The sequence below is a fragment of the Syzygium oleosum genome, unplaced genomic scaffold, assembly GCF_021117445.2.
Source record: "Syzygium oleosum isolate NSW1041296 unplaced genomic scaffold, Sole_v2.1 Sole_v2.01, whole genome shotgun sequence".
In the NCBI taxonomy this organism is placed as follows: Eukaryota; Viridiplantae; Streptophyta; class Magnoliopsida; order Myrtales; family Myrtaceae; genus Syzygium; species Syzygium oleosum.
The window spans coordinates 19,626,176-19,633,193 of record NW_026607485.1 but is presented as its reverse complement, the minus strand read 5'-3'; the positions used below and the strand labels follow the sequence as shown (position 1 = coordinate 19,633,193).

The window sequence follows — 7,018 nt, the reverse complement described above, 5'->3', positions numbered from 1 at the left end:
TTTGTATTTTCACTACACTCTAGTACACACAACTTGTCGTCGAACTTGGGCCGCATAAGATCACCTAGGATGGTATTGAGATGGATACCACTCCGACCGTCCGCCTGTGATACGAGTTGCCCGTCTCAATCCCGAAATTTCTTTCTTGATGTCAAAGAGATTACCACCCCGGTCCGCATGCCCGCGACATGGGTCGGCTCTTTGGGAGTCACGAGGACCCGACTTAGTCCGCATGCCTGCGGCTAGTCCAATCATCCTCGTGGCTCCATTTTGTTAAGCCTTCTAGAGTAGAAATCGAGCCACATAGCATGTGTATGTCTATGTGATTGCCACCCAGTTATTGGTGAAGCAAGTCCTTTGAACTTTTTCTCCGCAATTTATTTACTTTATCGGTCCATGACACTAGGTTGATTGCAAGTCTTGGTCAATATACAATGGGAAATTCCGACAGTCAACTTATTCTTCCTCCCAAGAAGGAACTCAATGCGTGGTGAGACAAGCAAGACCGAGCTAGCCGTGAGTTCGTGGAATCAACAATTGGCCGACTCCTTCCTCTGTTGTGTATCAACATTCATGGCGGCCTCATTTAAGCACTTGCCCATTGTTGGTGTCTAGAGACAACTACTTTCATCTTTAGTAAGCATGAGCTCACTCCAACCTTGGAAGAATATAGCATTGCCATTGGTAAACCTTTGGAATCGGAATTAATTAGTCCGCCTATCGGAATAGATCATGTCTCGATTTTATCTGATTTTTTTAGAATCAAGGAAGAAAAGATAAGAAAAGTTTTGAAAGGTCACCACAATACTTGCCCGTTTTCATTTCTTGATGAATGTTTTCAAAATGGCACCTCTTTTCAAATGAGAAGGATTTTCCTATTAGCTTTCTTTGGATTTATACTTTTCCCTCACTGTAAGAATGCTATTAATCCTTTGATTGCTAAGTTAGTGGGACAAGTGTGCGGGGGAATGAACTTTATTAATGCCCTCCTGGCAGAAACTTTTCTTTCCCTTTCTCGGTTTAAGGAAAATGGTGACAAAATTTTCCATGCATCTCCTTAGCTTTTGCAAATTTGGTTCTTATCTCATTTAAAAGGATTTGGTTGTTTAATGATTATACGTGAAGTTAGCAACTCTGATCACCCTATCATGAGATTTGAGAATAAACAAAAACATGCACCGGATTATCATTATTCCAATTGGCTAGCTTTCTTTAAAAATCCAAAGTCCAAATATTTCCTATGGCATGCTAAATGGTTCCAAGTTCGTGAGGCCAGACTCACATGTGGACGTGTTGGCCCAATCCCTTTATTGGGATTCACTGGGGCAATGGAATATTACCCGACTAGGGTGACTCGCCAGTGTCAAGTGGTGTAAGAGCTTCCCCCCAGCTTTGAAGCAGGCTGATTCAATTCGGGTCGACCTCACCGATGGAGACCTCGACCATGAGGATAGCATTTCTTTAATTAAGTCGCTGTGGGACATGTGCCATCCACAAATGCTCATATGGCCTGAAAAAGAATTAGAGGGTAAAGAAAGAAAGTATTATGCTACAACTAAATACATTCAACGACACAAGATTCCAGATAACTTACTCGCGAAGATACCAAGGGTCCTGAGAAGATCACCAACCGTGCTGAGAAAAGATGTCTCAAGAGAAAAGTTGAGAAGTTACAAGAGCAAGTTACACACTTGGCCGAGGAGAATAAGCGATTATGTTTGGAAATCACATCCCAGTTGTATATTGATCAAGCCAAATGAAATGGCTTGTGTCTTTTAAGATATTTTTCTAGATTCGTTGTTTAGGAAGTTGGGTCATTATTTTAGCATATTTGTTTAGGGGATTTCAAGTCGTTGCTTTCATAGTTTTTGTTCAAGAATTCCATATGAATAATTTTTTTTTTAATCAAAGCGGGTAGACCTGTGTCATGGACTGGCATGTTATTTGTTCTTAATACTTATATATGCTCATTTGCTCACGAATTAGGTGATTACGGAGCGATCACGCTCGCCTATCCATACGAGGTCAAGGGCAAGAATGGCCGATCAAATTGAATTGCGTGATCGGGTCGCTGGTATTGATGATCAAATGAAGCAATTCCTCGCCGCAATGCAACAAATGTCCTCCGACATCAAAGCCCTTCGATTGACTCCTATTCCTGCACCTCTCGAGACACCGGATCCAAAGCATAAAGGTGGAAAGAATGCTGATAGTGAGGAGGACGATGATCTTCCTGATTTAGTTGATGACCCTGTCCAGATCGTCGTCAACAAAGATAAACTTGATGGTGCGCCAAGTGCAGAGCACGACAAACGGGTCAATAAGCTTGAAGAAGAGTGAAATAGCCGGAAGGCTCACATGATTCGCCCTCAATCAACTTGTCTCTTTACACATAGATCAAAATTCCGAAAAAATTCAAGATGCCGGATTTTGACAAGTACAATGGCACCTCTTGCCCAAAAGCCCACCTGCAGCTATACCACGTGCGGATGACTCTGTATGTTGATAATGAACTCCGGATGATCCATACATTTCAAGCAAGCTTAACAGGTCTTGCCTTGAACTGGTATCTCATGAAGAAGATAACTAGCCTCAAAACTTGGAATGAAGTTAGTGAAGCATTCCTAAAGCAGTACAAGTTCATAACGGATATCACTCCTACCTGTGAGGATCTTGAACGTGCTCAGATGAAAAAAATCGAGTCGTTCAAAGACTATGCTATTAGATGGAGAAATATAGCTGCTCAGGTTGTCCCAGAACCTATAGACAGTGAGCTGAAGAGGATGTTCATCAAAACCCTCCCATATGAGTACCGTAATCGAATGGTAGCCAATTCGACTGATAGCTTCAATCAACTTATCTCCATAGGCAAACAGATCGAGATAGGGCTGAGAGACGGGTGGTTCGTAGAGCCATCTTCCTCGACCAAAAGATTTAGTGCAAGAAAGGAGAAGGAACCGGCAGCTGAAGTGAATGTGACTTATACCCAGCCGGATCGCGAGAATGCTAAGCCTGCCCCAACAATTCAAATGGCAAAGGTACAACAACCAAATGTAGGGCGCCAATCTTCCTAGAGGAAAAACAACAAGAGGCAATTCACTCCCCTCCCCGAGTCGTTGTCTCAAGTGCTGGCGGTCCTCCGAAAGAAAGGTTTCCTTACCACTGAGCCAAAGCGGCCCAACCTGAGCAGTTCTATAACTACGATACGTCCAAAAAATGTGATTATCATATGGGTGAAGTGGGACACTCAACTGACGACTGTATCACTCTCAAGCATCGGGTCTAGAACTTACTTGACACAAAGGCATTTTCCTTCCAACCCGCTAAGCCGAATGTTCAGAGCAACCCGCTGCGGGCAATGTGAATGCCATATTCAGTTTCGATGCTGGTCAAATCAAGAATATAAAGGTGCTTACTACCGATGTTTATAATGAGTTAGTGAAAGCCGGTTATTATCCGAGTAATGAGGTCTTTCCCCTGGCTATCATGAGAGAAAGAATTTCTAGAATGGTAGAAGCTGGGATGATCGTTTATGCTGACCACACTGGCATCGTTTCCACTATCTCCGAAGTGGTTATTGATGGGGAGGAGGAGCTTGCTGCATTGAACACCGGGAAGGACAAGCTGGACCCTTTGCTTGAAGACATGCCTCCGCTCGAAGACGCATCCAATGATAAAGGGATCGTAGTAAGCACGCCTACAGCGGATGAACGGATAGTGATCGAGATACCTCAATCATATGAGTACAGTGATAATAAGGCGGTCCCTTAGTCCTATAGTCTTGATGTCGATTTGGTTATGAGGTGTGGCCGTACCTATGCCCAAGCTAATGTTCAGCCTACAAAACCTGTCACCGATGAAGAAGCTAAGGAGTTTCTGGCCATGATCAAGGCTAGCGAATACAACATAGTTGAACAATTGCGTAAGATGCCCGCGCAAATCTCTCTGCTCAAACTACTCCAAACATCTGTCAAGCATCAGAAAGCCCTAATGAAGGTGTTAAATGAAGTCCACGTGCCCGAGACGATCGATCATGACAAATTGGAGGAATTTGTGGGTTTTATACTTCTCAAAGACCTCATAGCCTTTTCGGATGAAGAGTTCCCTCTGGAAGGGAGGGGGCATACCAAAGCACTTTACATTTCTGTCAAATACAAGGCCTCGCATGTAGCCCAGGTACTCATTGACAACGGATCAGCCTTGAACATCTGTCCTCTCGCGACTTTACACCGCCTCAAGATAGATCCTTCTAGGATGAATTCTGCCAAGACCTCCGTGCGAACCTTTGACGGAACGAAGAATGAAGTGATGGGAGAAATCCACCTTAACATACAGATATGACCAATAATGTTCAACATCTTATTTCAAGTTATGGACATTCCCACTGCTTTCAATTTTCTGTTGGGTCGTCCATGGATTCATACTGCCAGAGCTGTGCCATCCAGTCTACATCAGAATGTGAAGTTCATTGTGGAGAGAAAGTTAGTCACGGTCCACGGTGAAGAAGAGCACCCAATTTACCACACTGCAAAATAGAATCGAGCTATCAGTCACTCGAGCTCGTATCGACCATACATGCGTCTAGAGGCTCATCGCCGCCCGTTCCTGAGGTGTCAAATGCTGCAGTCATGGTTGGAAGAATAATGGTGTCCCATGGTTTTACTCCGGGTGGAGACCTTGGCAGGAATGGTCAAGGTATTTGCTGACCGGTGGAGGTCCCTCGGAGGCCCCACATTACTGGGTTGGGGTATCAGGGGCCAAGTGAGCCAAATAATAGGGGACGTGGATGTGGACAACGTGGCAGAGGACGTGGACGTGGATAACGTGGCGGAGGACGTGGATGTGGACGCGGTCAAGGAGACGGACAGAATAGATAGGAATCCGAGGAAGAGCCGAACGATGAAGAACGTGGGCGTGAAAGTATACAAAATAATGGAGAGCTTGGGCGTGGTAGGTTGCCTCCACACATCCGCACCACATTCCCATGCCCTGCAAGAATAATGCATGAAGAGAAGGAGGTGATCGATAAATTGGGGCAACCGAGTGGCAAGTTCGACTACTATGTGAAATACTCGGCGCCCCCGAGTTTCTATATTAACTCGCGTGATATTGTCCTCGATGGATGGGGAGGTATGAATGATCTAACATCTTCAGTGACAAAAGACCCCGATGATGCAATGGAGGGAATCATCGCCATGTTCGATGACATGCTTGTTGGAGCTATCGAGTAAGGATCGTTGAAGGGAATGGGCACTGGCCCGCAAGAGTAACACCTTTACTTTTTTCGCACTTCCCTGCGTGGGAATTTTTACTATTTTTTAGGAGTTGTCCCATCTCGGGAGCTACTTTTCAGGACTTTTCGTTTCTAGGACTTGATTGTCGCAATTTCCATTCCAATAAATGTAATTCATTTGGTGATAATCAACGAAATTACAAGTTATTTTCATTTTTTAGGGCATGTTGAGGTACATCAAACCAGCCCGGTGATGATATCCAATCAATAAAAGAAAAATATAGTCCAAGGAGAATTATGAGGCCTGGGCTTCTTCATGCTCCCTCGTGTTAAAATCTTTTTGAAAAGAATTTCAGAAAAAATCACCAAAAATTCCAAAAAAATTTTGAAAAAAAAGAGAAAAATTTAGGAAAAAATGCAATGTTTAGCCTTGTTTGTCCTTCTGAATCCCTTACTTTATGTTTCAGGGGCGATCTTGTGACACGCAAGGGTATGAGAACGGCCCAATCTAATGAATTATGCATCGCCGAGCCTGATCTCGATGACACCAACGAACTTGACGACTCCTCAGACCTTCAGCGCGATCTAGAGCGTTATGAAAGACCTAAAGTCCTGACGACAGACCAAACTGTCGCTATTAATTTAAGTGATTTAGGAGAGCCCAAAGAGGTGAAGATAGGGGCAACTCTTCCCAAAAGTGAAGCGAAACGCCTAGTCCAACTGCTGAAGGATTACCAGGATGTCTTTGCCTGGTCGTACGCTGATATGCCGGGTTTAGACCATTCTGTTGTGGAACACAATCTGCCTACTAATCCAGGCGTGCCACCCAAGAAATAGAGGTTGCGAAAAACCAAGCCTGAACTTTCGAAGAAGATAGAGGAGGAGATCATTTAGCTCTTGAAAGTAGGGTTTATTGAAGTCACCCGATACCCTAGTTGGGTGGCGAACATCGTGCCAGTCATGAAGAAGGATGGCCGAGTTCGGGTTTGCATTGACTACCGCGACCTAAATAAGGCCAGCCCTAAAGACGATTTCCCATCGCTACACATAGACGTTCTGGTGGACAGTACCACTGGGTTCGAATTATTTTCCTTCATAGATGGTTTCTCAGGTTATAATCAGATAAGGATGAAAGACGGCGATAAGGAAAAAACGGCGTTCATTACCCTTTGGGGGACATTCCACTACAGGGTCATGCCCTTCGGCCTTAAAAATGCCGGGGCAACATATCAACGAGCAATGGTGACGCTTTTCCACGACATGATGCATAAAGTGATCGAGGTCTATGTCGATGACATGATCGCCAAGTCTCGACCCAAGGAGAGTCATGTCGATACCCTGAAAAAGCTATTTGAGAGACTCCGTGAGTTTAAGCTTCGTCTCAACCTAGCAAAGTGCATATTCGAAGCAACCTCGGGCAAATTACTTGAGTTCATAGTAAGCAGTAAGGGCATTGAAGTTGACCCATCCAAAGTGAAGGCTATATGTGAGTTACAAGCCCCATCGACCGTGAAAGAAGTGCGAAGCCTCCTGGGTAGATTGAACTACATAGCCCACTTTATTCCCAGCTCTCCGAAACTGCTAAGCCATTCTTCAAACTTCTAAAGAATGCTCAAGTGGAATGGGAAGATGATTGTCGGGAAGCATTTAACGAACTAAAGCGATACCTGATGAAACTACCAGTGTTAGTCCCACCAATACCGGGGCAACCTTTGATCATTTACCTCACGATTCATAGCGAGTCTCTGGGTGCGATGCTAGCCCAGAAAAGGCCTGAAGATGGAA

At 44.4% G+C, this 7,018-nt stretch overlaps 1 pseudogene; it reads left to right on the top strand.

The window, feature by feature from the left end:
* Positions 1 to 434: 434 nt before the first annotated feature.
* On the top strand, positions 435 to 1,406 carry LOC130135480 (uncharacterized; annotated as a pseudogene).
* The last annotated feature ends 5,612 nt before the right edge of the window (positions 1,407 to 7,018 follow it).